The sequence below is a fragment of the Piliocolobus tephrosceles genome, chromosome 4 (assembly GCF_002776525.5).
Source record: "Piliocolobus tephrosceles isolate RC106 chromosome 4, ASM277652v3, whole genome shotgun sequence".
Lineage (NCBI taxonomy): Eukaryota > Metazoa > Chordata > Mammalia > Primates > Cercopithecidae > Piliocolobus > Piliocolobus tephrosceles.
In genome coordinates, this window is record NC_045437.1 from 100,374,307 (window position 1) to 100,383,181 (window position 8,875).

Here is an 8,875-nt window from a genome sequence, read left to right on the forward strand (position 1 = left end):
TCTTACTCAGAGGCATGTTCTACACAAGCTGCCAGCTTTCCCCAAGGGGATCAAGTTGTCCTTATCTAGCGTGGACACTTGATTAAGGACCAACTCTCTTTATTGGCTGCCTTTCCTTCCCTGTTTCCCTGCCATTCCTCACTTCTCCACTTCTCTACCATTTTTTTCTTCCTAGATAATAGATTTCATATGAATCCTTGTCCCAGGATCTGCTTCTTGGAAAACCTAAACTAAAACCAGGATATTTTCCCTCCTTTCAATTCATATCCTCGATTATGTGGTGATTTGCCTCCCCTGCATAGCTTGGTTAATCATTAACCCAGTGGGTTAAGTAAATACATCCATATTATCAGTTATTCAAGAACACACAGTCTGTTGTCTTTATCAGAACAGTGTTGTTACAAATCAGTGCATGAAATTTTGATTGTCCTTTAGATGAATAATTTGGAGTTCAAATTTTAAACTCCTTTTTTTTTTTCTTGCCTATAGCGTCATTTTACAAAATGGCTTGTCCTTCACTTATTACTAGCCCTCTAAGACCACTACTTGGACCTCTTATTATTTAGTTTTAGCTGATTTGGAAAGTTACTTGGTTTCTTTTTTGATTGCCCTGCAAACGAACACATAGACTATTAAGGCAGAAGTATGTTAAATGTATTCTTCAAATTTAGTAAAATCCAGTCATTTTTCTCTCAATCAGTAGAAACTTGATGTTACAGGCAACATATAAATATAAGTTTAGGTAATTTTACTTGGTAATTAACCTTATGCTGTCCGGAGATACGTCTTATTCTTGCCACACATTGCTTTTTATTTTTTGTATTAATACTTCATGCATTTTTGCCTTTTTCTCTAATAGCTTGTAGTTTCTTTAAACATAAAGAGTCTGATTTTTTTAAAAAAATATTCTCTAGTAATAGCTGCATTTCTGTCATTAGCTAAGGCACTTAGCAAAAGTTGGTAGATGGCAATAATGAGATATATCAAGAACTGTGCTTTATATTTAGAGGTGAATTCAATAAAAGTGAGGATCTCTTCAGTTCTACATAAGGGCCTTGATATTAGATAGTTTCATATGTGACTAAAGATAGAAGAGCTTCTAATTTGTGTACACTATGTATATATTCTGCAATTTTTTTTTTTTTTTTTTTTGGCAGAATCTCACTCTGTCTCCCAGGCTGGAGTGCAGCGGAACTATCTCAGTTCACTGCAACCTCTGCCTCCTAAGATCAAGCGATTCTTCTGCCTCAGCCCCCTGCGAAGCTGGGACTATAGGCATGTGCCACCGTGCCCAGCTAATTTTTATATTTTTAGCAGAGATGGGGTTTCACCATGTTGACCAGGCTGGTGTCAAACTCCTGGCCTCAAGCGATCCACCCACCTTGGGCTACCAAAATGCTAGGATTACAGGTATGAGCCACCACACCTGGGCTCTATTCTGCATTCTTAAAAACACCAAGTTTGCTCTGGACTTAGTGCCTTTGTGATAGCTGTTTCCTCTTTTTTGCAATACCCTTTTCCTAGATGTGCTAATTACAGATTTCTCCTTGCATCCATGTGTCAGTTCAAATGTCATCTTTTTAGAGGGCTCCCATGATCACTCAGTTTACAGTATTTCTCCTACTGATACTTTCTTATTTCTGGCATTCTTATTTTTGAAATTTCTTGTTTCCAATGTTTATTGTGTTTCCTTATTAGAATGTAAACCACTACATGAGAAAGTCCTCATTTATCTCATACAGCTGTTTTCCCAGGAACTGGGATTTTGATTCAGTGAATATTTCTTGATGTTAAACCAGTGTTTGTTTTCATATTTATTAAGTCAAATATATTTTTGATATTGCTATAGTACCTTGGTAATTAGAACTTCTCAAGTAACATTAAGCAAGAACATATCTGACTGTGTGGTTATGTTTACTTGTATGTTTATGGAATTTAGGCAGAAAAATATTATCTGGTTGCCTCTCTCAAGGAGTTTCTTGTCTAATGAAGTAAAGCAGATGGCAAACAACTACATGCACCATGATAGAGTGAAGACAAAGTGGAGAGAACATTCAGGGCAACTACTGTAGACTTGCGGGGCAGGATCAGAAAGGGTATAGTGGAGACTTGAAGTGCTTACTCATGTCTTTTTTATTCTCTTCATCTGTATCTTCTGGGAAAATGATATGGCCTAGGTTCCTTGCAGCTAGACATGGCCTTGTTACTCGTTCTAGCCTATGCACTGTGGACAGAAGTCATGGTCTTCTAGGTCAAGGGAGTAAGAGACAGGATTATAGCCCTTCAGATTCTTATTACCCTGTTATGGCAATGTTGGAAGCGCATGTTAAAATGACAAGGTCACTAGGAGACAGGACTGGCATTCACTCTTAGGAGATACCTGCTATGGAGAGCTGCCACATCTGCCATGGACTTTCAGTGAGAAAACAACCTTTGTGGTATAAGCCACGAAGATTTCAGGATTAGGTTGCCACCTCACCGTAGCAGTCTATTCTAGTATAGAATACAGTAAGGAGATGACCTCTGAACTGGGTTTTGGAGGGCCAGGAACAAAGACTGGATAAAATCTGGATGTTAGAGGTTCTCCTTTCCGTCTTGCCAAGATAGAACCTGGTCCCTTAAAAGAGTAGGAGCAAGTTTAGACATAAAGGTAAGTTAATATTCCAGATGCTGAAGAGGTAGCAGAGTCTACTAAGTGTCAGATATGTCAGAAAAACACACCATAAAATCCTGATATCCAAGGGCCCTGGTAGGCCAAGTGCTGACGGCGCTCTGTCAGCAGTGCCCAGCTTGTCTGATTTAAGGCCTATTGTGCTCACCCTGCTTTTGCAAATACATTTCCTCTTACTGAAAATGACAGCATGTAATAGCAGTTGGCTGAGGTGACCAGAATAAAACACTTTACCCTTTGCAATGTGTACATCCAGAAATGCCTTTAATCTTTAAATGCACTCATTTATGATTTTTATGGGTAACAAGCCACTTTTGTTGAGTTTAATGGTAATTTCATCTGTCTCACGATTTTCAAAAACAACTTTTAGAGTATTTTTACTCTTAGAAGTGTATAGAAATGACTGTATTTTCCATGCAAACATCAATTTAGTTTATGCATTTTAGAAAGAATTCCCAGTGGTTTATTCTTATTTACAGTCATTTCTCCCCCTTTGCTGTATGAGTTGTGTTTTATGAAGCAACAACCATGATGTGAGGAGGAGTCTGTCTGATCAGAGGCTGAATTAACATTGCTTGAAAGAGCAGCATTCTTTCTGTGTACTCAAGTTAATTGGTGCAGTAATTTAATCATTGAGCCTCTGTTCACATTTCATGTGTAAGTCACTTAAACTTTTTTTTTTTGCTTTTTTAGAATGTCTAGGTTGATGAGCATTTAAATAAATTTGTAGCATTTAAAAATGTCTTCAAAACTGATTGCAGCATGACATCCCTCAGATTTTGTATTCAGTTTTAGTTTAGCTATTTTGAAGCTTTCAGATGAAAAAACACCTAAATTTAATATTCTGCAACAGGTTTTTCCATCACTATGCCAAAGCCCAGAGGAACGCAGTATATTTTTTGAGTTTTAGTCTTCTATTTTTTCCTTAGGATATTTTTGACCTCAGACACTTTTTCCTTTAAATTTGACTGAGCTGTGATCATGACTCTGACCTCTAGCCTTGAAAGAAGAGGAGTTATGCCTCTTAGGAGCGATGCCTCAAGCACTTTGCAAGTCGGCTGGCAGGGATTATTTCCCAGACTGTGAAGCGATGACCTTCTACAGAGAGTGAATGTCTGCGGTGCACGTAAATTCCTTCAGCCAGGATTGAGAGCCTTAGGTTTGTTACCTGCTCTATGAATCAGAGTTTTTCTTCTCTATGAAGGACAGGTCATTTAGCGGTATATTTAAAGGCACATGTTATGTGCTCACATGTTGGTTAATTTACTGTTTGAAGTGAATATATTCTGGTTTTGAGCTCCATAAAGGATTAGTTCAGAAGTAAATCTGGAAATTTGGAATAAAAAACAAGGATGACTTTACTGTGATTAAAGGACACCTTACCTGTTATTTCTAAACAAAGTGCCCTGACAGTGCTCTCTCAGCTGTTCCCAACTTGTCTGATTTCAGTATCCCAGAGAGGATTTCTGTTGCTTCCTAAGCTATCATTACAACAATAATATAATGCTGATTGCTACGATATTTTCAGAATACATTAAAAGGAGGAATGAAATTTAGAATGATTAATAAACACTTTTGGAATTTATGGGATGGCATTTTGTTTTTATTCTCTAAATAGAACTGTCAATCTGAAGCCAGTAAATTTCTAGAGTTTTGAAAAATTAGAATATTCATCTATTTTTTTGAAGAACATAGTCATTTCAAAAAGCATGTGTATATTTTTAAGACAAAAACTGATTTTAAACATTATGTGATGATTTTTAACATTGATGTTAAAAATGATTTATATATTTTAAGTCCTTCTGAAAAATCCTTGAGAATCCACTTATTGCCACTATCCTGTTTAGCAAATTCTAATATAAATCTAACTGACAGAATTGTGGGAAAGGCAGAGTAAAATAAGAGAGTAGCTCTGTCACTGAAGGCCATGTGAAATACTTGGAAAGCCAGGATAAGGAACTATTACCAGATACAAAATGTCACTACAGATATCTTATAAAATGTCCTGTTTTGTTCTAGTTAAAAAGTTATCTGCAATGGGTGAAAACATTTTCAATCTAAATCACACAGAGCTTTTCTGGTAATAGGACCATCAATGTGGTACTTCTTGTGTAGGACTAGGCCTTGTGGTCTAGAATAAAATTTGAACAGTGATTCATTCATTCATTTATTCTTTCAAAAATGGATAAGGACTTCTTAAAGTGTTGGTAAATAGTACTCGAAGGTACAACTTAGTCAGATTTTGTTGTTAAATACTTCTCTTTTGCAGAGTTTAAACAAAATGGAGAAAGTTTCTCGAAATAGATCTAATTGCACTAAATCCAACTGTTTAAGCTCCAATAGATAAAGCATAATTTACCTATGTTATATCTCACTATTCTCTTTCGCTTGGCTTCTTTGTTTTTTGTTTTATTTTGTTTTGTTAGCAAAGGAAATCTGTGATATATTTGGATGCAGATTTATTTAAAAGGCCCTGGCCTATTGAATCTGGTAAAACAGAGATAGAAAGCAGAAACGATACTACCTTTATTCTATCACCAGTAGGATGGCATGGGACAATTGGATACTGGCCATAGCGTTGTGTTAGCTGGTACCCTTCACTCTCACCTTTGGCATTCCTCTCTCTCCCTCCCAGTCTCCCACCCCGTTTTCTATGATCAAGATTTTAATTTCGCTTACATGAGAACAACTAGAGTGATGTAGCCAGGATAGTGACCACATTTCTTTTAAAAAATTGGTCCTAGTCATGAAATCAGAATATAATTAAATCATTGAGTTTTAATGACCTCAAATAGGATAAGGGTATATTATAACTTGATTTGTAGTCCTACTTTTGGAAGGATATATAAATTATCTTTGTGGAATTGTATAGGTCTACAATGTAATGAATGATGTAAGTCAATATGATTTATAGTTTAAAATATTTTTCCCTTATAGGCAACTTCTGTCTCCTGCTTGGTATTTCCACTGTGCCACCAGCATCATTTAGGTTCTTACCAGGATTACTGAAGTGGCTTCATAACTGCTTTATTTGTCTTGCATCTCATCTTTAAATTTACTCCCCAGAATATAACCAGAGTGGATCTTTTATAACCTACCTGTTCTTCATTTTTAAAAATTCTTTATTACTATGCATCACCTTCAGGAGAATATAGAATATGAGGTCCTTTTACTTTAATTGCAATACTATAAATTAAAATTTTTTGAGGACATGTAATTGTGTGTGTGTGTATGAAGTCTTGTAGATGTGTGTGTATATATATAATATTAGATACATTATATACTATGCACAGGAGCAGAATTTTAAAAAGGATGTGGTAAGAATAATTTTAAAAATAAGCTGCAGTCTTCTCTTCTCTTGTATTCACCTTGTGTACCTTTTGCTGTGTGCACCCAACTTTGGAGAGCTCCATTACTCCCTTATTTGCTTCCTACCCTAAAGCCACAACTACATAATTACCAAGACTGTGGCATGTTCACTCCTCCTATTTCTTCTGTTAGAAATACCTACCTCACTTGACCTACTCACCCATAGACCTTCTTGTTGAGTAATTTTTACATAATTTTCCAGACTGAGTTCATGTGCCACCATCTCAGGGAAACCAATTATATCCCCTTGTCTGCTTCTAAAGCATTATAAATTAACCTTTTTCATAATATTTTAGAGTATAGATAATTATTTTTTCTAATACAAAAATTAGGAGCTTCTTTGAAGAACAACTATCTTGTTAATCTTTACATCATTACAGGCAGACACAATGCCCAGCATGCATTATACCTTCAATATAATTTAAATGAATTCATGTGTGAATCAGGAATGAGGAAGGAAGGAAGGAAGGAAGGAAGGAAGGAAGGAAGGAAGGAAGGAAGGAGGGAGGGAGGGAGGGAGACAGGGAAGGAGGGAAGGAGACAGGGAGGGAGGGAGGGGATAGAGGGAGGAGTTAATGGATGTGTTCAAGATAAGACAACCAGTCATGGTAAAAGGAGGATTTTTAATCCATGTCTCTGTGGTTCTCTGACGGTCAATGGTAAATATATAAGGAAGGTAATTTTGCATTATTTTGGTGAGAAAGTCTGTATATTACGTGTCTGTATCAAACATAAATATTGTTATGTAAATGTTCTCTGTTTTTCTCTAGGTTTTAAACACTTATGTGGTAACCTGATCCTATTAAAAGCTTTATTTTTGTCTTTTTTAAAAAGTATTTTCTTCTGTTTTATGTAAAGCCATAGGACTAGCACAAATACCTAAAATATTGACGTGCTTAAAGTTCCTTTTGAAATGAGCATAGGATAGAGCGAATCATAGGAAGCAGGTTATGGATAAGGATAATATATTTTGATGATATTTAAATTTATTCAGCAAAGACCAAATAAGTCAAAGCAGATTTGCTGGTTCATCAGTTGTGCTGCTTCTGCATTCTTATTAGTAAACTGTAGCACATTTTACAAAGACTCAATCTTTTCCCACAGGGCACAGCTCTAGGTTAAGCCTAAAAAGCAACTTTCATTATAGATCGTTTATTGAAAGTGGAGCGAAGCAATTACAGTATCTCTCTGAAGAGGTATATCGGCCAAACACTCTACTTTGGAATAGTGCTTTATACTGGATTAGTTATTTAATGCTTTGGCTATTATTGAAACTTGGAAATGTGTATAGATGCCCCTTTGGGCTTATTGATACTGTTAGAAAAGTAACATATATTCTGGAAAAAAAATATGATCCTCATCAAGCCTTTTAAAAGTTGAAATGTAGACATTTGCCAATCATTGTTTTAGTTTTTTAGTTTAAAATACCAATGAAAGTTGTTTTGAGGATTTGTGGAAACTAGTATTTATCCATTTGTGGTAGTTATTTTGTGGTGTGTTGATATAGTCAAATTTCCATTCTTTTGATTATGTGTTTTATGCAAATTTTGATATAAAAATATAAGGGCTCTTCTTTTACATTTAGCATCTGAATTTTCTCATTTGACAAATTAGAATTAAATATATGAGATCTATTTTTTTATAACGGGCCAATCATAAAATTTAGGCTTATTTTAGACAAACTAGTGTTCCTAAGAAATCAAATAGTTTCCTTGGAAATAGTTGATTCTTTTCTCTTGAAAATAATGGATTTTTGTCACCTTCATCTTATATTAGGGCTAGGATACTTTCTTTTTTATTTTTTTAAATTTAAAAGCTCCAAGTTTTTGAATATGTCAAACTTATTTAAATGAAACTGAATCTTGTGATTCTTTTTTGACATTTTCAAATATGATTCAAATTTGGGAAAATTTTTCTTGCCAGCTAGTAAATGATTGCTGAAATCATGAATTGAAATTTCTCTATTCAAATGGAATGTCATATTTATAAAAGTAATAGCTTGTAAGAGATTGTCAGTGGCATTCAAATCTGAATCTAAAATGTATTTTTTTTTTTTTTGAGACAGAGTATTGCTCTGTCGCCCAGGCTGGAGTGCCTGGCCGGATCTCAGCTCACTGCAAGCTCCGCCTCCCGGGTTCATGCCATTCTCCTGCCTCAGCCTCCCGAGTAGCTGGGACTACAGGCGCCCGCCACCTTGCCCGGCTAGTATTTTGTATTTTTTAGTAGAAACGGGGTTTCACCGTGTTAGCCAGGATGGTCTCGATCTCCTGACCTTGTGATCCGCCCGTCTCGGCCTCCCAAAGTGCTGGGATTACAGGCTTGAACCACCGCGCCCAGCCTGTATTTCTTTCATTAAATCTTCGCACAGAGTTGTCATATATTTATATAGGTCATTCCCTGGGACGTTTTTTACATTGTTATTTAAAAATATTCATTCTTAAAGAGATACAATAGAAACATGCTTTTTGTATCCATTCCAGATGCATGCTTGCATAGTACTGTGCTGTATCCATTAACTGCTCTTGAGGCTGTAGCTGTTATTTATAGTGTTACTGTACATGTATTTGTTCTTGATTTTAGCTTTTCCAACTGTGCATTTTCATTATCAAGGACAGAATTGGCTCACAGATAAAATTTCTCACCCCCGTAAGTAAAATAAAAATGAACTCTCCAAAGTTGAAGTAACAATGAAAGAAATAAATTGTGGCAATGGAAGTAATGGATTTAGATGAATGATGTTTGTATTAGTTGATGCATTCACAAGGTTTTTACCAATGAAAGTCCAATAATTCAAGTGAATGGAATTACTTAAAAGATATACTTGATGTGCACTAA